The 25,126-nt window shown below is 56.8% G+C and overlaps 1 protein-coding gene across 1 annotated transcript in view; it reads left to right on the plus strand.

Moving 5' to 3' along the window:
- Positions 1-2,925: 2,925 nt before the first annotated feature.
- The window catches only part of PRDM11 (PR/SET domain 11), a 78,441-nt gene continuing 56,240 nt past the window's right edge, over positions 2,926-25,126 (plus strand). Inside the window, exon 1 of the mRNA XM_048217449.2 lies at positions 2,926-2,995. The gene's annotated coding sequence lies outside the window, so the exon portion shown is untranslated. The remainder of the gene's footprint in view (positions 2,996-25,126) is intronic.

Below are 25,126 nucleotides of genomic sequence, written 5' to 3' on the forward strand. Positions count from 1 at the left end.
TAGGCCCAACTCAGCCCACAGAGGGGAGCTGAGGCACAGCCTGCCTTGTCTAGACCGCTTGTCTGTGGCAATTACCTTCAGACTGAAGCCACTTTCTGTCTACACTCGCCCAGAGCACCTGTGCCGACCCTTGGGTTGCCATGGGCTCCCTTGGAAGATGGTCCTAGCAACTCCCCTAGCTTTGTTTCAGGTTCTTTCCTGTGCCTTGGTCTTGATTATGTGGCTATGGGGCAACTTCTTGAGGGTAGAATGTGGGACCCCTGGTCCAAACTCTTCACGTCTTGCAGGAAGACACTGGAGCCCACAGAGAAAGAGTCCCGTGCTCCAGGGTACACAGTGTGGGCAGGAGGTTACGCCTCCGACCTGGGTCTCTGACCCGTGCAGTGTCTCCCTGCTCTCCGAGGGTCACCCCTGAGGCACCTGCTCCCCAGTCTGCAGTGCCCGAGGACCCGGCCCCACTCCGCAGATGCGGCCCTGGGACCCAGTGTTCCTGGCAAAGGGAAGGCAGACTGGGCCACACGGATGAGATTTAAATAGAAAACCAGCACCACAAGATGCAATTCCCTCTTGCCTCACTTACCAGCTCGTTCCCTTAGAAGACCTTTTTTTTTGCTTTTTGGAGGCTGTGACCACACTCTCTCTTTATCCACTTGGCTTTCTGGCCTCATCTCCAGTTCCTCTGCCCACCCACTCTCCACTCCAGTCACAGCTGACCACATGCCAGGCACCCCGGGCACTTTATCACCTCTAGGTCTTTGCTTGCACTATTGCCCTTCCTGAAATGCCACCTTACCGCTGGTGGGAATTCCAGACGCCCTTCCCCCTCGCCTCCCTGCCCCACAAGGCCCACTTCTGACATCACTTCCTCGGTGGACCCTACTCCTTGAAGGGAACGAATGGCTCCTTCCTCAATGCTCTTCCCCTGCCTAAGCACTTGGACTCCGGTATAATGCTTAGGGCAGTTGGGTGTGCATTCATCACTGAATTATTTCCAGTTCGCTGTGAGTGCCTCCATCTTCCCACCAGGTGGAGACCTCCTAGAAGGATCCTGCTTAACTATCTTGGTACTCCCTGTACCCAGTACTCTGCCTGGCGCGGAACAGATGTGCACTCTGGGGACATTTGTTTGTACTGGATGTCATATAATTATGGCATTAGTTACCGTTACTTGAACATCTGCCATGAGCAGCCTGGTGATGGGCCCTTGAAATACAGTCTCAGGGCCCCTCACACAGAGCTGGCCGCAGCTCTAGGGTTCGTAGTGTCCCTCACTCTGCAGACGAGGGAACTCAGAGAGGGGAAGTCACTTACTCAAGATCATCCAGCTAGAAACAGACGTTGGATTCCAAGAAGCTGTGTTTTTGATGTCAAAGTTAAGGTGGAAAGATGATGGGGTACCTAAAGTTTTTTCACCCCCCCCCCCCCCCCCCCCCGCAACATTCAGACTCCGAGAGCCCCAATCACATCATGGGCCTCGACCATGGACGCCCTTCTTGAGTCCGGGCTCCCAGCCAGCAGCAAGGTTGACTGGGAACTTCATTCCCTTGGGAGGCGGCCTCCCTAGGGTGGTACCCACCGGAGCCTTCCTGTGCCAGCTCTTGCAGGGCTCCCATCGATGGACATTTTGGGGAGCGGAGTGGGTCTCCCCTCACTGGGCAGCGCCCCACCTAGGCGCCTTCGTGGGACGGAATCCCTCCAAGCAACCTCCGGACTGGGTGGGGGAGGCGGCTGTTAGGGCTCGCGTTTTAGAGCCAACGTAGCAACAGCCTCCCGGGGCAGGAGACCTTGCAGTTCCGCCACAAGCCTTGCAGACAATGCCAAGAGAAAGGGGTTATTTTGGGAATGGTTGTCCTGGTTACGCCATCCCGCGGTGTCCTCTGCCCCATCGCCACCCCTCTGGCTTTGTGGGCGCCGAAGGAAGCCTTTCAGACTTTTCAACACTTTGTCTTTATGAAAATTCCGCCCCATCTTTTCCTGGCTACCTTGCTCTCTGTGATATTGAATCCCATTCACAGATGGAGAAACTGAGGAACCGAGCAACGAAGGGAGGCTTCAACGTCTTTACCAAGTCAGCCAGGGACCCGCCTGCCCGATTCTCAGAATCTCAAACCCCCGGTAGCGAATTTCGATTTGAAGAACATGTGCCGTGCCCGACTTAAAACCGCAGCCCCACAGAAACAGTTAACCTATCCAGCGCACCCCCAAGTCCCTTACCCTCAGCTTGCCGCGGGTCTCCTATGTTTTACGACTTTAGTTTGTATCTCCAAATTGCTGGGCATTCAAAGGGTTAAAAGGGACCAGGAGGGGGCCTGCTGCGCGTGGCGGGGTGCCTCGAAAGGGTTAAAATTATAAACGCATTAATCCCCCCCTAACTATTTGGTTCAAAAGGGGCAGCAACGGGGCCAGGAGAGCCAGGGAGCCCCCCCAACGGAATGACTTTTTAAAATTCTAGAACTTTTAATTCCGACCAAAAAAAAAAAGTGTCCCAGTTCGAAAGTTCTTTTAACCTTTTCTTTTTTCATTTATTTTTTTTTTCTCGATTTCTCCGCGGGCTGGATTATAAAACTCGCCCTCTCCTTTTGGGTTCGAGGAGCTAGGTTCCCCCCTCCGGGTAGCGCGCGGGGCGGGGGCCGAGGGGGCCCCGGGGAGTTTTCTCCGGGGCCGGGTTGGGACGCGGCTGGTGAGTCCCGGCTCCGGCCCCTGAATTGGGGGGTCCGCGTCTGCCCCAAACGCCGCTTTCTTCCGTTTTCCATGTCATTTCCTGTACTAATAAGATGGTGGTCAAAGCAGGGGAGGAGAGCAGCAGCGAGTCGCCGCCGCCGCCGCCGCGCCGAGGCTGGCGCTGAAACTTTGCCTCGCCGGGGACCAGCGCGCCCGCAGCGCGGCCGCTCCCGCCGCGGGGGCCGCCAGCCGGGGCCGCGCCGCCTCCGCCGAGCCGCCCGCCGGGCCGCCCGCGCCGCCCGGGCCCCGCGGCTGCCGCAGCATTCCCGGGAAGGTGAGTCAGCCCCGGTAGCCAATGTGGCCATTGAAAATGGCTTCGGAAAGCGCTCGGCAGTTTGCCAGCGAGCGCGGGGGCCGCGGGTGCAGGGGTTGCGAGCGGCTGCGGGGGGCGCGGGCTGCCGGGGGCCAGTGCGGGCGGAGCTGGGGGCCCGGGGCGGCGCGGGCGCGGGCTGGGGGGGCGGCTCGTCCCGGCCCCGAGGTGGGTTAACCCTCGGCAGGTAGCTGCCGCCGCCGCCGCCACCGCCGCTGCGGGATTCGGGGGCCGCCCCTCCGCCTCCTTCCTCCCCGCTCGCTCCTCGCTCGCTCGCCTTGTTACAATGTAGCCTTTTCTCTGCGCCGACGTTCCGCCCGCTGACGGACGTGGCCGCCGACCAATGGGAGCGGCGGCCCGGGCCGAGCGTTCGGAATGAGAACGCGGTGACACGGGCGGGGCGGAGCGCGGAATGCTGGAGGACTCTCTGCGGCCGCTGGCCTAGTTCTCGGGGGCACTTTCGGCTCGGCGCCGGGGGCTTATGCGGGGGGCTCGGGCCCTTCAGGAGGCGATGGGGGCCTCCTCCAACGCAGCCCGCGATTTCCCGCGAAATGTGGCCGAGCCGGAGGCCGTTTCTTTAATGTATTTTAAGTCTGAGTTGCCGTGTAGACTCTTCGGGAAATCTCTCTGGAGTAGCCTCCATCCCCCACTCGCAATCCTCAAGGTGCTCTCTTATGCAGAAACTGCAGAAACTTAGCGGCCAATGACCTTTCTCAGGTCAAGGCCAGCGCGCCCTAAGCAAGTCGCTGCAAGGAGAAGACACATTTCTGGAGCGTTGGGCGATGCTGGTTGAAAAGTTGCTTGTGTCTTGAACTGGGTTGGGCGATAGGGGCTTGACCTTTGGGAAGGGCTGGGGCTTAGGAGAGAAAAATGTTAAATCTCTTCTTAGACGTTCGCTTCATGTGGAGAAAGGCTGTGGTATATAATTTAGAGTGGTTGAGAGGAAACACACCCAGTTCTTTGTGTGCGGGGATAGGAGGCAATAATGAGAGATTGCTCTTGATGCCTGGAAACCCTATAAACTTAGGGGTTTTTGTCCGTGCTGGGGCAAAAGAATTTTCCGTGGAGCCGGATGCCAGTGGCACCCAAGCTTGCCTTTGTCCCCAGTACCCCTTGAGGGGAAGGGTGGTGTTGGGGGTGTGCGTCCGTGGGCCCGATTCTGTAGGAGACTGTGGTGTCCTTACCTGTGTAATGGGGGCATGGTCTTCACCCACCAGCTCTCCGAGAGGTGGGCAGAGTTCTGTGTGGGCAAATGTGTAAGGACCTGCCGGGAAGAGCCCCAGCTGGTTGCTTTAGTTTAATGAAAGGGGTTTCTCTGTTGGAGTCCTTCCCCCTCCACCGCATAATAATTGTATGACTTTGGATTTGGCACGGTTACTTTTGACCTCTCTGAACCTTGCTTGTCAAGGCCCCATCCAGAAAATGGGGCCAACAGAGCCTGTCTGGCAAGGCATTGTGAGATTAAAGGCGATAGAGATAAAAGGCCAACTCCATGCTCCACACATGATTTGAGAAGTGCTGTTCTCTGGCTGGGATTATCATGGCATCTACTATCCCGGGAAAATCAGAATTGCCCGATGGGCCTCACCCACGACCATCCAGTTCCAAAGTGACAGGGTCTCCAAGGAGCAGCTGGGGCAGGGGCTAGTTCTCTTTCCTAATGACATTCTCAAAGATGAGGGGCTCCCCTCCCTTGTCCCAAGAGCCCTGATCAACCATCACAACTATCGCTTATATCCAATATTGGCATGAGTTAGAGTTCTGTCTTCTAGACCCCTTGGATTGATGCATTTCATAAATTTGTTGTCGTTGGTGTCTTTCCTCCAAGGAATCTGTCCTCATGGGGACTTGGATGGGGAGGTGGGGTTTCCCTGGTTCTGGGTCACTGGCGAGTGTAAAGGAAGTAAAGACCTCTGGACTAGGATCAGGAGTCATCCGTGTTTATTCAGCTGCCTTGTTGGCCTGTCCTCTTGGCTGTATCATAGCCATGACCAACGCATGACATCCAAGGCCATCCCTTGACTCCTGTCCATCCTCCAGAGCAGTGCTCTGTCTCCCCAGGACAACATTCCGAGCCTCCTAACTGTCTACCTGCAGCCTCCCCTCCTTGCCAGCCTCCATCTCCCAGCCAGAGCGAAAAAGATCACATCAGGCCTCCCATTTCTTGCTTAAAACACTGAAAAGTCTTCCCAGTGCTTTTGGGATAAAGAACCAAATCGTCCCCATGACCTAAAAGCTCTGGAGTGAGCTGGCCCCTCCCTCCCCTTTCCTAGGTCTCTTCTGGAACCCTCCCCATCTCGATCTCCCTGTACTCCAAGTATTGTTCTCTCCTGCCTGTGCCCCGCCCTCCTTTTGAAATACTGAACCGGTTGTGATCTAATGAACCAGTGGAGGCTGGCAAGGGCAAGGTGGAGCCGGAGAGTGTGTGTTGGTCCTTGATACTATCCCCTAAATGCTTCTGGTTCACCCAGGCACAGCGCAGGATTGAATCTAGGGCCCCTTGTGCTTGGGTGGGGCCGAATGGCTGGCCCATGAGCTGTGAGCTACAGTGACACAAATCACTTGGGCCAAAGCATCTAGTGGCTGGCACAGGAGTCTCCAGAGCGCTCTTTTCCTGTGGCATGGCTCTTTTCCAGTAGGTGGGACGGTGGTTGCTTTTGCTAGCCTGGGCCCCTGAGTTGCTGTGTAGGATGGAAGCCCTTGCTGCCCCACGATGGACGTGCAGCTGGAGTGCTAACTAAACCTTTGTTGTTTTCAAGCACTGAGATCTGGGGGCTGTTTGTTACTGCAGCATAACCTAGCCTGACCTGACCAATACAGGGTCTGGGGGAGCATTCCAGGCAGAGACAAGTACATACACAGGGACTCCGGAAAGCTCAGCCTTAGCAGCCAAGGTGACCCTTTTGACAAAAAAATATGAGTCTATCAACCCCTGCCTGGAAAACCTTTGGGAACTCCCACTGTTGTTAGGAAAAAGATAGTAATCCTTTAGCTGCCCTCCAGACCCAGTGGGGACACCCTTTTGCATCCCTTCATTTGCTGTGTTCCACCTGGCATGGTGCTTTCTTACATTGTCCCCTCGGCCCTGACCCATGCACCGCACCCCCCCCCGCCCCCCCCGCCTAGGCCTCCTCATCCTTCATCTTTCAGCTTCCACCTCACCTCTTCAGGGAAGCCCTCCCTGATTAGGTCGAGCCCTCCATGACAGCCTCTCATGACCCCATGTACCTCTCCTTTGCAGCACTCGTCTCTGTAGTGATTTTACAGTTGTGGGTGTGATTATTGACCGTGGTCTCCCCCTTGCATCAGACCAGGAGCTCTGCAGGGACAGGGCCTGGGTGGGCTGCTGTATTTCCAGTGTCTGCACACAAGGGCCGATTCTGAAGAATCCCAGAGCACTGACTGTAGGTTCACTGGGTGCCAGGGGCTAGGGACAGCATAAATGAACGCTGCTTCCCGGGTATGAGGGCAGGTGGGTCCGGCTGGAAGGAGGCATCGGGTATGGTGGGCAAGCTGGCCTGTGGAGGACAGGTACCAAGCTCCCCATACCTACAGGGGTCTGTGCCCCAAAAGGACCATGTTTTTGAGAGGTCTGAGAGGATACTCCAGAAGGGCAAGAGTGTGAGAGTTAACAAACCATGAGACTTTTGCTGATTTAGAGAGTATATGATTCAGTGAAGGGGACTCAGAGTAGGAGATCCGGGGGTGATGAAATTGATGATGATGAAAACAGCGAATGTTTATTGAGGGCTAATTGTGCCCCACTTAGGGTCCTAAGCATGGCTCTGTAGAAACCCACTCCACAAGATATGTATTATTATTTTCATTTCACAGATGGGTAAACTGAGGCCCCAAAAGGTGGAGTAAAGGATCCAGGGTTACACAGGGGTATGGCCATGATTGGAACCCTGGCATTCTGATGCTCCCTGAAGGATACTTTCTCAGAATGAGGGCAGAGAACCCCAGACCCACCAAGGAGACCCCCCCCTCTGGAAATGTCACATGGGGTTATAAAACCCTTCTTGGGGGGTAAGTTCCCGGGAGGTAACACCCACCTAGTGTTGGGGTTTGTGCAGGCAGGTTTCTGGCTCAGAGCTCCTTGGTGGTCTTGATGCCAGGGCTGGTCTAGAACCATCTGGTGCATCTCCACCCCTGCTGGGGCCTGAGAGTCCTTGGAGGCCCTGGCGCCCCATGTTCTCAGAGTGGGGCCTGGGAGAGGCTTCCCCACAGCTGGCCCAGGGGCTGCGCCGGAAAAATAAGCTGTGCAGAAAGAAAAAAAAACAATGAAGAAAAAAGAAAAATGTGCTGTTATTTTTAAAACGCCTGTTTCCTATTGCAGATTTGTATCTGCGTTAGAAAGCCCAGTGTTCGCGCGGTGCGGCCACACTCGTGGTGGTGTCCCTGGGCGAGGCTCTGTAAGAGGGGAGGAGGCCTGGGGCATCCTTCAGTCCTTCCTTTCTTCATCAGGTGGTTGGGGTTCGTGTGCTGTCCCTATGCCGGACACTGTGCTGGGCTCGGGCGTGTATGGGGAACCCAGTCTCTGCCCCTATGGAACTCATGGACCAGCGTGGGAGGTGAGCAGTTAACCAGGCAGTTACAGATTCTAACACAAGGGTATAAGGCAGATGGCCACCAACTCTAAGTCAAGGAAAGCTTCCTGGAGGAGGAGGCAGCCTTAGAGCTGAGTTTTGAAGGAGGAGGAGACAGCAAAGAAGGGAGAGGCATTCTAGTGTGGGGTATGGCTTGTGCAAAGGTCCGGGCACACAGAAGGGCTTGGAGAAGCTCAAGTAGTTTAGTTTCCCTTCCTATAAATGGAGACAGTAGTATCAGTCCCGTGCCACAATCTTGGAAGAAATTTTTTTTTCTCCCTGTTCTCATGACCAAATTTAAAAGGAACATATATCGTGTCCCATGAGGTCCCTTCCACATCCATTTATGGATGGGGAAGCTCAAGCAAGTTCAGAGAGGTTAAGTGACTAGCTCCAGATCACACAGCTATAATCTAATCTTCCCAGTCACCTTGAGAAACCCATGTTTAGAAAGGGAGCCTCAGGGGTTGCCTACCTGTGTTACCTAACGATTCCCAGCAGGTCTGCTGGGTGCTTTAAATGTGGGATTTAATTTATAAGCCCTTGGTTGTGGTTTCAGGCCCCTCTCCCCACCTGGGAATCTCATGAGTGTGAACTTGCAGGCACATTTGGACAGACCAAATGAGTCTCCAATGAAATGACATGGGGTGAGGGAGGAGAGGAGAGGGGAGGGGGCAGAAGGCTGTGGCCTGTCCTGCTCCCCGGCATCAGCCTCCGATCCCGGCTGGATGAGGGGTGAGGGGTGAGGACCCTGTATGCAAAGGCCCACCTGGGCCTCTGGAGCCTTCGGTGCCTTCTAGAGCTTTCCCTTGCACCGCTCTCTCTAACCTTCCCAACCCAACCCTGAAGGCCTACAGGGGCTCTTCCCAGCTTCGCCTTTTTCCAGCTCCCCATCACTAGCCTGTGAGGCCGGCAAGTGATGGCCCCCAGCTTGGAGCTGAGAAGTTGGGGGCTCACAGAGGGGAAGCAGCATGCTGGAGGTCGTACCGTGTAGGGAGTGACCAAGCTAAACCCCAGACTTAGGGCCCCTTCCTCTGCCCCCACCGTCTTCCTGCAATCATCGGAGCAGGATGGGGAATTCTGAGAACTTCTGGCCCCGTCTCTGTGCCCAGCTCTCCAAAAGGAGAGGCTGTGGGGTTCCTGGTGACTGTCTGCCGTGGTAGCAGATCCCTCCTTCCTGAGGGGACAGAGGCAGCTGACCCCAGGTCAAGTGCGTGAGGAGCTGGGTGGGGCGGGGGAGTGGCCAGCGGGGCTACTCTGGGGGGCTCGTGGTGTTGCTGGGAGCCAGAGTGGGACCAGCAGACGAGGCGAGCAACTTGACCTGGGCACTGAGCTGGGCTGGTATGGACGTCACCAAGCAAGTAAATATGGAACCGCCCCCACAGTGTCAGCTTTCCCAGAGTGGCTTCTCCCACTATCTCTCACTTTCCCCGAGGGAAAGGGGTGAGGGCCGGGAAGGGATCCTGCTGCCCGATGCTCAGGGGATGGAGATGGCCGGCTTGGGAGACTCTGGGACGGCCGAGGGGCCCGGGGAACAGCCCACCGGACCCTCGGCCCCAGCAGGGAGTGAGCCTTTCGTGGGGGCGGCTGACTGGGACCCAGCCCGGGTGGACTCAGCATTGTCATGGCCCAAGGTACAGGGAGGGTGGGCTCGGGTGGGTGGGTGGTGGTGGGGGGAGGCGTCTGCAAGCTGGGGCCTGTCCCTGACCTCGAAGCCCAGCCCTTCCGTGCCCCAACCCAAACAGGGTGGCGTTTTTCCGGGGCGGTGCAAGACACCTTTTCAGCCAGCTGTACCCCAGGGGAAAAGCCGGGCCAGCCAGAGGGGCTGGTCTTTAGAGAGGAGGTGAAGAGGTCAGAGGCTCAAGGCTTCCCAGGGATAGGCGCGGGGCACTTAGACTGGGGTGGGGAACGCCAGGGGGGCAAAATCTGCAAAGGAAATCAGTTAACTTAGCAGGCAGGGAAGAATTTACCCCCCAAAAAAGGACGTTGGGTCTTGGGTGGAGGAATAGCAGAAAGGGAGGATACAGGGCCGGGTTTTGGGCAGGGTGATCTAGGCTTTTATAAACATCAGTAATAGCCAGACTGAAACAAAGCTTGTAAGTGTGGATGGGCCCTGCCTGAAGCCGTCCGCTGCCCCCTCCTGCTGGTGTCATTAGCCTCCATTTACAGAGGAGAAAGTGAGGCCCAGAGAAGTGAAGTGACTTACCCAAGGCCACACAGCTATGAAAGGCAGAGCTGGGACTTGAACCCAGCTCTCTCTGAGTCCGGAGTCTGAGCTCTTCTCCACTGCGTGGGGCTGCCTCACTGTTACTGCCCTGGGAACTGCTGCTGGAGGCTGTGCCGGGAGGGGGTTGGGGCCTGGAAGACTTGCAGGTTCTAAGCACCTGCCCTGGTGATGCTGGGCAGTCCCGAGACAGTACAACGTGGGCCAGCTGCAGCATCACGCCAATCCCCCTCTCCGCACTTCTGTGTGCTCCCCTGAGAAAGGGGTAGCGTGGCCTAGCACAGGCGCTGCCCATGTTACTGGGTGGTTAGGACCTTCCCATCCAATATTTGGGTCAGCAGATGTTGGTGGAGTGCCCCCTTGGGCTCTGGAGGGTCATACATAAACACAGGATTTGATGGGCCCTCTATCCAGAGAGGGTGGCCTGGAGACCCCTGCCCATCTGTGAGCTGCGTGTGACTGGTCTGCAGCGAGATGGTTACAACATCGAAAGTAAGTGTCCAAGAACTCCTATTGCAACTTGACATTGCTGCCTTGTTTTTTAAATTGTAATTTACAAAAGCATCCGTTGGCAACAGATTGGAAAACTTAAAAAAAAAAAAAAAATCTCTACCACAAATAGTGTGAGCAGCTCTGGCCCAGATCCTAACTGTGATTGAAGGTAGGAAGTGCCCTACTTGCTCGTGGATGTGGTGGGGAGGGGAGCAAGTCATTCTGCCACCAGCGGTGGGAGAGGGAGAGCCTGTTAGGCTCCCTGGAAGAAGAGGTGTGGAGCTGGACCTGGAAGGAAGAGTAGAAGTTTGCCAGATGAAGAGGGCAGGACATTTTAGGCACTGGGAACAGTATGTGCGAAGGCAGACAACATGAGGATGGGGCGTTCAGGGAAGGGCGAGTGGTCTTGGGTGTTTGGGGAAGAGGTAGAGGAGAGGCAGGCTAGGGCCAGACTGGGAGGGCCTTGAATGCCAGGCTAAGGCAGGACTTAAAGAAGATAAGTGTCCAGAATGTTCTGGAAGCGGAGGTCCTGAGGTGGGAGATAAAGTCACAGCTGAGGAGGTGCTTTAAATGACCGAAGGGGCCATCCAGGTGGTGTTTCCTTTCGGTCTTCAGCCTTCCAGAAGGCTGTTTCTTGGCGCCCAGTGGGATAAGTTGCTGGAGAGTGGGCCTATCCTTGTCCCTTCTGAGACAGCTAGCCCCATGGTTCCGCTGGTGCCTGGCGCCCCACCCCCCCAAGTCAGTCCTGACTGGACAGGCAGGCAGTGCTCGGCTGTGAGCTGCAGGCCTTCCCAGGCTGTCCTGGTCAGTGGGTTGGCCTCTGGTGGGGTTGGCTGGCCATGGTGGAGCCCTTTTATCCCCCTGCCTGATGCTCCCAGGGCTATAAGCTGTCAAAGGGGGTGTGCCAGCCGCCCCAAGGAGTCCAGAGCCATGCCAGGGAGTGTGGGCAGGAGGAGGGAAGGCTGAGATCGGAGGCTGAGGTGGGGGGGTGACCAGGCACTGAGCCTGGTGTGTGATGGTGTGGGGTCCGAATAGGGGCTGAACCGTGGCCAGCCACCTGAAGTGGCTTCTGGCTCAAACCCTCTGTGGGGTCAGGGCTGAGGCCCGCATTTGTGGCCGGAGGAGCGAACGCTTGGTCGAGGTGCTGAGGGATGGTTCACGTCCCATCCCGGTTCAGCTCAGGTGAGCAGACAGCATGGTGTCGGGGAGCTGTTGCCGCGGTGCAGCTTGGGGAGGAGAGGAGCCAACCCTCCCTGTCTGGGGGCTGCTGGGAACAGCCATGGTGTGTCTGGGCCTGCATGTGGCCACAGGTCCACGGAGAATGCTGGCCTGCGGGGAGGGGAGCTACGGGAAGCCCGTCTCCTGCCAGCCCCACCTACACCCTCCTCCTCGGGGGGGGGGGGGGGGCTGTTCAGAGTGGCCTGGCCTCCCGCTCCTTCCCTGCAGCTCCCTGTCAGCTGGGCCCGACACAGCAGGCGGGACTGTCTGGCTGCCATTCACGGGGAGTCCAGCTGCCCGGGACCCCGAGGGATGGGGCTGGGACGCGTTCGCAGCCCGTCTCGGTGCTGGCGTCAGGACCAGCGGTCCCTGAGGAGCTCTGGTTTTGACAGTGGCCCGGGTTGTGCTTGGAGGCTTAAGGCTAGAGTCGTTGGACCTCTCGGGCTCCCTGCCTTGGGCTGGCCCCGCGCCGGACTCAGTACTTGCCAGAGCCCTCAGGTCTCCCCGAGGTGGAATAGGGTGGCCCCGGGACCCCTAAGCCTCCTATCTCAGGCCTTGTGCTGCTGCTTGCCCTTCCCCAGAGCTGGCGTTTTTCCCTGTGAGCACCAGGTGGGACCGCCTTGCATCTCAGGGGCCCCTCTCCCCACAGGACACCTGTTCTGCGGGGCCGGATCAGATCCTCCAGGGCTGTGCCCAGGACCCAGGGGCAGGTCCGGCCCTTTGGCTCATCGCAGACTGTCTTGGGCTTTTCCGTGACTGAGCACTGCTGTTCCTCTTCCTGATTCCCCTCTGTGGAGTCGCCTGCCTCTGCCCCAGTTCCCTGGCTACCGGTGAGGCAAGGACTCTCTGGCCCGGCTCCCAGGGTCCCCGCCCCCAGTTTCAGGTAGAAACTGTACTCTTCCTTGGCACCTGCCAGTGGCTCCCTGCCCTCCCTGAGCACCCTGGCCCTCAGCCCAGGACAGGGGCCAAGAAAGGCTCCACTGCTCTTTCGGACTCACTCCTGTCTCTGCCCATGCGTCCTTGTCTCCGCCTGGAGAATCCCTCTGCATGCCCTTCCTGGTCCCTGCCTGGGGCCAGAAACGGGCCCCCTTCTGGCTGCTCCTGGGCTCCCGGACTTGCAAGTCGAGCTGCTTTTGACACTCAGCTGTGGCCACCTCCTTTTCTCAGCGCCCAGTGTCCATGGTGTGGACGGGGGCCTCACATGTGGTGGGAGTCCACAAAGAGGCTATGTGGACGATATCTCATTGTGTCTACACAGCAGGCTTAGGAGTTAGATACTATCCGTCCATTTAGCAGATGAGAGGGTTGAGGCGCTACAGGGTTCAGTGACTTTGTCCAGGTCTCATGAGAAGTCAGGGGCAGGCGCAGGGACTCAAACCCGGATCTCTCGGCTCTTTTCTTGACCCCATTGCTGTCTTGCCAGGTAAGGTAAGGGCTTCGTCGACGTTTGCTTGTTAGACTGTCAGGGGCCAGGGCTATGGCTGGGGCTGGGGCTCAGCCCGCTGGGGGTTGGGGCTCACCGTGTGGCCATGGCCGCAGCTTAGGCCCAATGTCCCAGGAGCATCCAGCCTTGTGAGTGGTTTCTTCTCCTTCTTCCTTCCTGAACTCTTGTCCCCAGTGTGAGGTCCTCCCAGAGACACGGCCCCTACCCTGGGAGCCTAAGGCTAATACCAGGCCTGCTGGCCAGTGGCTAGGGGCTGCTGGGACTGAGGGGCTGGGGCTAGGAGTCCCTGGGGGGAAGGGGAGAGGGAGAGACTGGCCTGTGCGTCCTTGCCCAAGTCATAGTGAGGGCCCACAGCCTCTCCCTGCTCCAGGGTCTGAGGGTCTGTGCTTCCTTGAAGCCTGTCTTGATGCGGGGAGAATGCGAGCTTTGCTCCTACTCCCCTGATAAGGCTCTGAGGCTCAGAAGGGCCAACTAACCCACCTAGCCCTCGTGTTCTTCAAATTCTTTCAAATCCCTCCATCCCAGTGCAGATGCTTGCATACCAGTAGCTCACTGGTTCCAAGGCAGCCTGCTGTGTCTTTTTTATGCTGTTTTACTAAGTTTTTTAATGATGTAAGGAATATACAAATACATTTTTGTTGTTCTTAAAGTCAAATATTATTTAAAAAGTTAAATATTATCTTCCTTCATAACCACAATATTCCAGCCTCCTCTGCACGGTTAATCATCACTGTTATTACTTTGGTACATATCCTTCTAGATATTTCTCTGTACATCCACTCACAGACCTACAAGAAGATGTGCCATTACAGTACGCGTGCGTGTGTCTGTGCGTGTGTTTAAACAAATGGTTATAGATCATTCCGTAAATGCTTTTCTCATTTAACGTTGGATCTAGGACATCCAGTCATGGTTTTACCTAGTAAGCTATCATAATTCTTTTTCTTTCTTTCCTTCTTCCCTCCTTCCCTCCTTTCTCTCTTTCTCTTCCTTCCTTCCTTTTTCTTCCTTCCTTTTTCTTTCTTTCCTTTCCTTTTCTTTTCTCCTTCCTTCCTTCCTTCCTTCCTTCCTTCCTTCCTTCCTTCCTTCCTTCCTTCTTTCTGCTACACGGTAAATTTTGCCATTATCCTACTGGTGGACATTTAGGTTAATTCTGATTTTATTCTTGTGCCTCCCTGGGCTTACCTAGAGTAGCTACTGCTGGGTATGGGAGCCTGTTGCCTTTTTTAAAAATGGTCGCATAACACTTAAAAGCCGTCCACAGAAACTTTCTTCTCACCGAACCAAATGTCTCCCTGTAGGGCCCAAACTATTCCTGGGTCTCTTCTTTAGAGCCAGAGAGAAAGGCTGCTCTCCTGTCCCCTGGCGGTCCCCAGAGGGCTGGAAATAGTAGCCATGGCCCCTGGAGACTTTTCTGCTTCACAGTTGGGTGTTTCTACCCTCACTCAAAGGGCATGCTCTTGAGTGACCCATCTCCTCAGTGGCTGTTGTGGTGAGCGGACTCTGGGGTCACTTGGTTCTTGGTTCAGATCCTGGTGTTTCTGGGGAATCCCCTTCACCTCTACCTCTGTGTGCCTCAGCTGCACCCTCTGTAAGACAGAGAGGACAATAGCATCTCTGCCCCAGAGCGTCGGAGAGGACCAAGGAAGTGAACACGTGTAACATGCAGAATGCTGTGCCAAGCACTCCGCCAGATCCCAGTACTCGTCTCTCCTGGGCTCTGTCGTCTGTATTAGCTCCACGCCCCCTCCGCAGGCAGGCGCCCTGTGTCCCTGGTAGGCAGCCTGTGACAGCTCTGGCCGCTGCAATGGTTGGATCCCACTGTCCGCTCCCTGATTTCCCAGAGGAGGCTGCTGCCTGGGAATGCGGCGGGTGATTGGAATACTTCCCGGCCTGGCCCTGCAGGTTCTGGACCGGGGCCTACGGGGAGGGAAGGAGGTCAGCCTGACCCTTCGCTCGGTGGTGGTGGCCAGGAGCCTAGTAACGTAACCCCACACCTCGGGCAGATTTACTGGCTCTCAATGGGGCCCGTTGTGGCCGGGGATTTGATCTCCCTTGGCCTGCAGGGTGGGCAGGAGAAGAAAGCAGCTTGGGGCCAACCTCTCCCCGGAGAGCCCTGGGGCCCCTCTGGGCTGCACTGGCTGGTCCAGTGGGTTTGCCTTTCTGCTTATGGGGGGGGGGGGGGGCAGTGAATCTCTGCTGGTGATTGTCTGTTTAGTGCTGGAAAGGATGGCCCATTTGCTCTTTCCTCACTCCCTGACCACCCTGCAGGTTCTAAACCACCGCTCATGCCACCATCTCGCCAGCTTGTCACAGCCACCCTGTGAAATGGGTGGCTTGGCCGAGGCCATTTCACAGATGCAGACACTGAGGCTCAGAGTGGTTCAGTGATGCTCCCAGAGCCCCGCGGTTAGCCGCCGGTGGCGTTGAGAATATCCCCAGGCTGTCTGGCTTCGTGTCCAGCTCTTTTTCATCCGGCCACCGAATGTGATGGTCTTGGCAGAAGGTGCCCTGCCGGGCAGCCCGGCGTGACCACTTGCCCTACGGTCGGCAGCCTGTGCGGTCAGTGAGCTCAGAGGGTTGGGATTATTTCCTGAGAAGCGAGGAGCACCGTAGCTGGCCCAGGGCCCAGCCCTTCCCCAGCACCGGCCACAAACCCTCTCGGTGGCCCAAGGCAAGGGGGGACAGAGTGTGGCTGCTTCAGCCGCAGCTGTCTGCCCTACTGGGGAGGGGGCTTGCCCTCTGAGCCCATCCTGTGTGTGGGCAGGGGGCTGCAGCGCCCCTCAGGACTCGGGGTACTCCTCCCAGGGAAGCAGGAGCACAGTCATCCTTGGGCCCCTTTTAAAACTGGAGAGAGCAAGGCTCAGAGAGGCGCAGGGGCAGCTGTGAGCTGCCAGTTGGTAGGGGGGAAGCTCAACCCCCCACCTCCCAATTCTAGATGTACCCTCACCACTCATGCCGTTGGGTCACACCAAAGCCCTTAAGCTGGCCCAGCTCTGAATTCTGAGCATGGCTGTTGGGGTCAGAGGGCTGTGGGCTTGGGTCCTGGGTCAATAATAACTTCCTATTAATTGATCCCTTACTGTGTGCCTGGTGTTATTCTAAGTCTTGACCCGTAACATTTCACTTAATCTTCAGAATAACCTCATGAGGTGGATACCATTATTATTCTCCATTTACAGCTGAGGAAACTGAGGCACAGACAGGCTGAGTGACTCCCCAGGGTCCTATGGGGGTGACACTGGGATTTGAATCCCAGCAGCGTGTGGGAACCACTCCAGTGCTTCTTAGGGCCAGGAGGACCCCCCGGCCCCCAAGGCGAAACAGCCCCGTCTTATTCCCGGCAGTGCCTGATACACGGCACGTGTTGCTGCACGCGTGTCGGGTGGAGCCGCAGCTCCCTCTTTCTGGATGTCAGTGACGTGAATACCAAGCCACCTTTCCCCCAGCACCAATGGGAAGGGTCCGTTTAGTGTGTTGATATCTGAACGTGCCGACGGGCGCAGGGCTTGGGCCGTGGCACACTCCGGTCGCTCTGGGGAGAGAGTGCCACTGAGCTGCTCTGAACCACGTACCACGAGTGAGTGGTGCTGCTCCGAGCCACGGCCCTGGCGCTCCGCTGCCTGCCCCGGGGGTGAGTTCTTTCCACGTGGGCGGCTGCGGGATGTCCCCCATGGCTGGCCTTGGGCTTTCTCTGGGCCAAGCCAGGGGCCAGAGGGACTCAGGGTTGAGTACTGTGACCGCGTTCGTGAGGGACCCTTGCATTCCTGCTGAACACTCACGGCCTGGGGGCGATTCACACACACACACACACACACACACACACACACACACACACACGTGTTTTCTTGTCAATTTCCTGAGTCCGTTTCTCACCCAGGCTCGGGAGGTGAAGGGACTTGCAGGTTCCCACAGGCCTAGAGTGGGATCTGGTCTGCTTCCAACTACTGCCCCCTCCAGGTGCTCATGTGTCCTCTGGGGGTTCCAAAAGTGCGGGTGGGTATCAGACATAACCAGATAGGGGGGCCCCAGGAGGTCTCTGGATGACTTCTGCCTCAGCTGTCCCTCTAGGTGGGGGACCCCCTCCCACGCAGATTGCTGTCTTTATGCATAGTTTTGATGGCAGGCTCCCTGTAGCGGGACTCAGGAGCTGCAGTTCTATCCCAGGCTCTGCCACAGGTTTGCTGTGTGGCCTTGAGTAAGCCCCTTCCCCTCTCTGGGCCTTGGCGTCCAGCCCTGGACAGTGAGACCACGGGGTTTGCTGAGATCTGTCCGGTGCCTCCATGAAGGGGTATGATTTATGCCTCATTTTCTCAATGCCTTTTTAAGATACTAGGATATTGGGGACCCTCCACCTAGCCAAGCTGGGACAACTGGGCTTGCTTCTGGTGTTGACTAGTCCTGAGATGGTGAAAAGCCTGTCTGAGGACTTGCCAGGGAATCCCCGCCGGGTCCGCTGCCCTAGGCCCATCCTGAGAACTCGAAGTTCGGCAGACAACACCCAGCGTGGGGGGAAAGCACATCTTTTGGAGTATTTTGGGAATTCTGGCTTTGCCCCTGACCTTTGGCTGTCGACCTGACCTCTCAATGCCTTCCTTTCTCACCTGGGAAATAGGGAAGGTGATGCTGTCCTCCCGAGGTTGAGATGAGGATGGAATGCTTGGGCATCTCCCCAGCAACCCGCTGACACTTAGCAGGTCCCCGGTGGCAGGCATGGGTCTGCTGAGCGTGGTGGGGTGGGAGTCAGGACCGTTCCAGAAGCCTTGCCAACAGCCCTGGAGGCTGAGTCCCGAAATAGAAGACCCCAGAGACAGAGGCTCCCGATGGCCAGGCCGGCCTCTGCCAGCCCCCGGGAGGCCACACTGAGCTGGCAGCGTGGGCCTTCCCTCCCTCCTGGGCCTGTTGGCTGCATAAATTACTCGGCAGCCTTTGGGCTAATTTTACCTTCTTGGTTTTCATGAATCATTTCCCATCCGGGGGCGTGTGAGAGAAATGGCAGTGGCTCTGCCAACTGGATGCCCCGGTGCCAGCCGCAGCAAAACGGCTGTGCTGGGCCCTGCCTGTGTGCTCTCCGAAGCCAGGACAGGACACCCGGGGACCCCACGAAGCGCCCCCGAGGGCTGGCTCCTTCCAGCCATGTCCCTGGACCTTTGGGTTATCACGACCGGGAGTAAATGAGCCACAGCAGGTCCCGGAGCTGGAACTTGGGCTAACGCGAAAGAAATTTGGCAGGACGTGTGGCCTGACCACGATGGCCCCCAGGCTCTGTTCCGACCTCAGCAATGACGCGCTTCGAGGAGACACCCCTGTGGCCTTGGGGACTTCTGCGTGGCCAGCGTTTGCCCAAATGCTGAATTTTCACAGTGACCCAGTGCCAGAGCTGGCAGGTCCTGACAAAATCAAACCCAAGCACCTTGGAGGAACTGGGGCTCAGACGGGGGAAGGAATTGGCCTAAAGTCTGCCGATCAGTGGAAAAGGTCAGGCTCATAGGTACTTACGGACAGCTTACCCCTTTGCTCACAGAATCCTATGTGACTGCTGTTATTCCCATTTTATGGAGGGGTGACTGAAGGCGCAGAAAGGAAAAGAACTCCTCGTCCCCCGCTGCCCCCGATGACATAGTTGTAAGTGGTGGGCAACCATCCACACCAAGCCGTCTCACCCCGGAGCCCCGAGTTCTGCACCACGCTCGCCCGCGGAGTGCATTTACAGGGTGGCTCACACCCTCTCATCTGCTTCGTCCACTCACCAAGTGGGTGTCGAACCCCTGCCGGGCACCAGGGACCGTCCTGGGCCCCGGGGAGGTTGGGAGCAGCCGGAGTGGACAGAGGCTGGGAGGCTGATGAGGTCCCACCCCAGCACCCCATCCTGCCTGAGCCCGGTTCTCAGAGGATGGTGTCCATGTGGCTCAGTGGTCTCAGCCACGGGCCGTGAACTCAGATGCAGGGCCAGGCAGGGAACGCACCCGAGTGACACAGAATGGCTGAAGATCTGGAGAGGAAGCGCCTTGCCCATTTCAGGAGCCTCCCCCCCCCACCCCTACCCTCCAGCTCTGGCAGACTGGGGCCACGTGGGGCCACCTGCCTGCTGTTGCCAATGCTTCTGATTTTCCAGAAAAGCTGACCATGGGATTTCTACCTGAAATCATCTGTTTCTTCGGAGTTGGCAACGAAAGCGAAAATAAAAACTGTAAACCAAAACCAAAACCAAAAATCAGCCACCAGTTTGTAACCTGTGGATCCTTTCTGCTGCTGCCCTTCTACGGGCCTGTCTCTGGTTGGAGCAGGTTCTAAGGATCCCCTCCCCCCAGGGCCACCTCTCTCAGGAAGTCCTTCCCGACCTGCCATGAAGCCTGTGCTCACCGCGTGACTGTAGTTTGTCACCCCCCATGCGAGACCGCCACCTGGGAGTAGTGGAAAAAGCGTGGGCTTTGACTTGGATGGATTCTAGACAGCTGCTGTGCAGCCTTGTTCCAGGCACTTGTCTTCTCTGAGCCTCTATTTCCTGTCTGAAAAACAAGTAAAGTAAAACTGCGCTCACTAGGTTTTTGAAAGGACTAAAGCCAGTAAGACCAAAACTCAAGTCAATCAGGACTAGGCAAAAATGGAATTTTTGCAAAGTCCAGGATCATGTACAGCTTCAGGAACAGTTGGATCCAGGGCTCACACCGTGTCCTTGGGACTTGGTCTGTTCATCTTACTCTGCTTTCCTTTGTACTGCCTCCATTCATAGGCAGGCTAGTGTCCGTGGTACCACGGTGGCCGGCTGCCGGCAGATCCATTGTAACATCCCATCCTTTCAGCACTCCCTCTTCCCCGCAGATTGCTCCAAAGCCCCCAAATTGCCGCTCATGATTGGTGGGGCCCTTTACCCTTCCCGCACCGTTCACTATGACTTGCAGATTTGAGTGCTGATTGGTTGCTCCTATCCCAGAATGGAGCTCTGAGGGGACTCTCCGAGGACACCAGGCTCCTTGGTGCCAGCAGGGGGAATGGATGCTAGCAGGAAAACCTACAGACATCCTACCCAGGCTGCAAGCCTTAAGAGGGCGAGGACCTAGTTCACCCTGGGGTTGCTAGCACCTAGGACAGTGCCTGGCAGGCAAGGAAGTCAAGAGTGAATGAATGGATATCCTCCACAGTGCGCATCGAGCACCTGGCACAGAGCCTCACGTCAGCCATATCGTGCCCCTCCTGCCTCCTTCCTGGAGGGCTGGGATAAAGGTCTTGCACCCTTGCCAGCTTTAGCCGTCTGATGGACTGTCATGGTTCTGCAGTGCCTGCTCAGTACGGAGCTTGCCAGCTCAGCTGGGGGCGCCCCGGGACACCTGTTTGTTAGGGCCGGCTTGACAAACAGTAGTTGTGATCGTCGGGGATCACACGTCCTTGCATTCACATGAATGCAATCACATGAGTCCCCGAAATCATCTCATTCTTCGCTTCTTTACTGCCCGTGTCCAGGTAATTTATGTTTGTTACCATTTTGAGACTGAGCTACAGGTAGAGTCCGATTTCAGCAACTGTAAAAAGGGGCTGTAATGCACCCTGCAGGGCTGTGGGGAGGATGAGACAATATAATGAAAACGTGGAACACCTGGGTGCAAGGGCTGGCACAAAGTGGGTGCTCAGGCGAGGCCAGGTTCCCTGGGAGTGCCTTCAAATCAACGTCTTCGTATGAGCCTTTCCATGGAGACCTTCGTGAACGGCCACTGAGGACACACGGAGACACAAACACACACGCCTATGCGTGCACACAGAGAGTTAGGGGAGAATCCCAATCTTATGGCCAAGACTCTACAGGTCAGCAGGACAATTGACTCCAGCGCAGTGAACAGTGAGATCATTACATGGGGGCACTGGCTACTGCACCCCCAATCCCATGGGGTGACACGGTGGACCCAGACGGTGCCTGTGTGGACAGTGGCTTACACAGCACTGGAAGAATTCAGGGCTAAGGTCCCGGCCCCTCGGGTAGCCAGCAATGAACAAGCCAGTTCCCCTTCTCGGCCTGAGCGCCACACTGTGGTCGCTTTGACTTACTTACTTACCTCCGTGACTAGCTACCGAGATGGCTCCGCGGCCGAGGATGGTGAGGCCTTAACAGTCTACGTACTCAGCAGGGACGCTCAGGACCCTTGGCAGACCGCCTTGCCCATCTCACACACACACACACACACACACACACACACACACACACACACACACAGAGGCCTTACTTGTCCAAAGATAGGGTGGTGGCCTGGCCGCTGATAGTGAGCTCCTGGGGGAGGTATTCATCACGCCTCTGATGACAGGGGCCCCGGCTTGGAGCACCTTGCAGTTGCGATGGGTGCTTCCCAACTTTTCTGCGCATGCCCATCACCTCAGGTGGCCTCTGGTGCGGGAGGTCTGGGGAGCGTGGGACTCCGCGTTTCTAATAAGCACCAGGTGGTGCCCTACTGCTGGTCTGCAGACCGCACATTGAGAAGCCAGGATTTAGGTGACTTTTGGGGTTTCTTTTGAGATTCTGGGCAAGACTGGATGAAGAGAATAAATAGCCAGGGAGAAGGACAGAGGTAGGAAAGAGCAGCGAGGCAGGAGGAGGAGGAGGAAGAGACTGCTGGAGAGGTAAAGGCAGGGTGCCAGGCCCACTGGGCCCCCATGGTCCCCCAGTGACTCCCTCCATAGGCCTTCCCCTCTGGCCTCACGGTGCAGTGGGACCCCTTTCCTTGGAGCCGAAACGGCACGTGGGGTTTCCCCAGAACCCTACCTTGCTAAATGCAGTCTCCAGCTCCTTGGGGCAGGGGAAGTGTAGGTCTGAGAGTGCACAGGACACGCTGGACAGGGGCTGGAGAAAGGAGGGATGGGTGAGGGGAGCCTGCCCAGCATGGACGATGGCAGTGGGCTCCTATCTCCCACCACCTTCCTGTGGGAGGCCTTGAGCAAGTCACTCCCACTCTGGGCCTCTGTTTCCTAGCCACGAAAGGAGGGCCTTGGAGCCAGCGGCCTGGGGGCAGGCTCTCAGCTCCGAGAGCCTATAGGAGGCGCTGGGATGTGAAAGCTCACTTTCCCCCGCCCTACTCCGGAAAAGCCACCGGGGACTTGGGTGCAGATGGCTTCAGCTCCTCACCTTGCCTTCCTCGTGAGCATCGTGGGGGAGGGGACCTGAGAAGCTGACCAAACTAGAGGCCCTGGGGGTCTCTGACAACTGCCATTCCGGGCAAGCCATCAGCGTGGCATGGCCCTGATCACCCATCTGAGAGAGAGAGAGGGAAAGAGAAAGAGAGAGAGAGAGAGAGGGCATGGGGGGGGGGAAGGTCAGAGGGAGAAGCAGACTCCACGCTGAGCAGGGAGCCCCATGTAGGACTCGGGACTCGATCCTGCAACTCCAGGATCAGGACCTGGGCTGAAGGCAGTCACTTAACTGAGCCACCCAGGCGCCCCAGGCCCTGACCATCCTTAAATGAATCTACACATCCAGGCCTCTTTAAATCATGACCTCCTGCCCTCCCGTGGCACACTTGCAAGTGCGGCCTCCCCGAGACCCTGGCAGCCCCTGCCCAGAGACCCGACACTGGGGCAGCCAGACCCCGGCCCTCTGCGCAGGCACCCCACCTTCTTGCCCAAGCCTTCTGTGTCTGTGCTTGACTTGGGATCTTGGAGGCAGGTTGGCCTCGGGGAATTGGTGTGGACTTCAGAGTCCCCTTCCAGGGGGCCAGCAGGTGGAAGGGAGAGCCCCTCCGCCCAGACCTCCTCTATGGGCAGATGCCTTCTCCCCTTCTGCTCCCTGCCTGGGAGGTGGCAGCCTTTAAACCATAATGCCTTTTAAGATGCCTTTTAAAATGTGTTGTTTTGCAAAAAAGATAGATAGAAGAGTGTAAGACACTTCCTCCATAATCAATAACTCCAGAGGCATTACTAATCTTTTTTTTAAATCAGAAATACATGTATCTGGTGGAAAGTTCCATAAGAAGGCCGGCCCTTCCTCCAGAGCCCTCAGCCCCAGCAGCTGTCACAGCTCAGAGTTCTGTGCAGACATGAGCACGTATACATGGGTCTGTCCTTTCTATTTTATTAAAATAGGGCGTGTTTTTTTAGATAACATTTATACAGCTTACTCGCTTTATGTCAGATGCCATTCTAAGTATACTGCAAATCACTGAATCCTCCAAACAGCCTTACCAAGTAGGTGCTATTCATATCCCCCAAGCGCAGAGAGGTTAAGGAACTCCCCCCAACATCACACAGTGTTAAGTGAGGCAGTTGGGAGTTGAACCTCAGTACCGGGCACCAGGCTCTATGGTCTCAACCACCACTCGGGGCTGCCTCTCTCAGCACGCATGCGGTCTTTACCTTGGTTTTGTTTTCACCGCCCATTGCGTAATCCATCCGACAAACGTTTATCGTGTGCTCACTTTGCACCAGGCCCTGTCCTACTTGCAGGGGTAGAGCAATCAACAGAAGATAAACATCTCCGCCTTCCTGGCCCTTATATTCTGGTTGGGAAGACAGACAGCAAATAATATAAATGAGTGCTATGTAAATTTGATGGTGTGAGTGGCGTGCAGGAGAAAAACAAAGCGAGGAAAGCGGGGTAGGACTTGTCAGGGGACTGCAATTTTATCTCAGTGGCAGAGGATGGGACCTTGAGTAAAGGCCTGAAGGGAGTGACAGAGTGAGCCCTGCGGGTACCTGGGGGAGGAGCCTTCCTGGCAGAGGGGACAGCCGGTGGGTGCAAAGGCGCATGACGGGAGCCCTGTTGCAGACTGAGCAAGGCAGCAGGGAGTGAGGGCGCACGGTGGGAACAAGGTCGCAGAGGGCAAGACTGTGTGGCTCTGGAGAGCTTTGCTGTGTCCTGTGCAGGAGACGGGCTCCCTGGAGGGTTTGGAGCAGGGGCCCATTTGATCGGACTGGTTACAACAGGTTCTCCCCGGCTGTGGGCTGGAGAATGGACAGCAGGGGCAGAGCGGACACAGGGAGACAGTCAGGCTGCCCCTGCAGCCCTTCAGGCCCAAGGGAGAAGTGGCTCAGACCACAGTGGTGGCGTTTCTTCCATGACTTTCTCCTTTGACGGAGCCACCCATTGTCCAGAGACCCCGTCAATTTATTTAACCGGCCTCCAGATGGACTCGTTGGTTATTTCTAGGTTTTTGCTATTCGAGACGGTGCTGCAGTGAATGCACTTACACATGTGTCTCAGTGAAATTCCTAGAAGTGAAATTGGAGGACAGAAGATTATGTGCTTCTTTTAAAGGTTCCCAGGCTTCTACTGCGCTCCATAAATACACCAGCTTCTGCTCTCACCAGCAATGCAGGGAGAGGGTGGGGGGCTCGGGTGATAGCTTCGGGTCAGGCCTTGGGCTTAGGGGAGAGCCGGGGCTGGGCTGAGATGCGGCAGGCCTTCCTGATCTGCCCCTTTGGAGGCCGAGCCACCGCGCAGGCGGACTCCTCCAAGAGACACAGCCAGAGTTCTGGACCCCAGGCAGAGCAGGTAGGTGGGGGCCTGTCCCTGCGGTGCGGATGGTGATGGCTGCGTCTGGTGGAGGCCCGTCCTGGAGGGGCTTGAGGAACACGGGGGCCTAGCAGGAAGTGCAGAAGTAGGGCAGATTCCAGAAGCAGTCGATTCCGCTGTCAGTTCAAGTCCCGGTCTCGGAGACATTGTCCAACACCAACCAATTCTCCGATTCTCCGACACCGACTAGGTGCCCAGCGACCCCCTTCAGTTCTAAAACTCATGCCCCAGATCCCACAGAGGGAAGGCTCAGTCCCACAAGACAGTCCCCGCTTCAGACACCACCTGCGGGTCCTGGGACACCCGTGTTCCTGACCAGCATAAATCAGGGGGTTCCTATGATTTGCCAGAATGACTCACAGAACCGAGGAAAGTGCTTTACGGAGGATCACTGGTTAATGATCAAGGATACAACCCAGATGCAGGAGATGCATAGGGAAGGTGTGCGGGAAGGAGCGTGGAGCTTCCGGGCCCCCTCCAGGCCCTCCTCCAGGCCCTCCTCCAGGCCCTCCCGGCCCTGCCCCCTGTTCACCACCCAGGGAGCTCTCGGAATCTTGCGCAAGCCTTTTTGAGGTAACTTACTGAATGAGAGAAAATATCTGCAAATCATCTATCGGAGAAGGGAATTCATGGGGCG

Source organism: Ursus arctos, unplaced genomic scaffold, assembly GCF_023065955.2.
Source record: "Ursus arctos isolate Adak ecotype North America unplaced genomic scaffold, UrsArc2.0 scaffold_23, whole genome shotgun sequence".
NCBI classification, from domain to species: Eukaryota; Metazoa; Chordata; class Mammalia; order Carnivora; family Ursidae; genus Ursus; species Ursus arctos.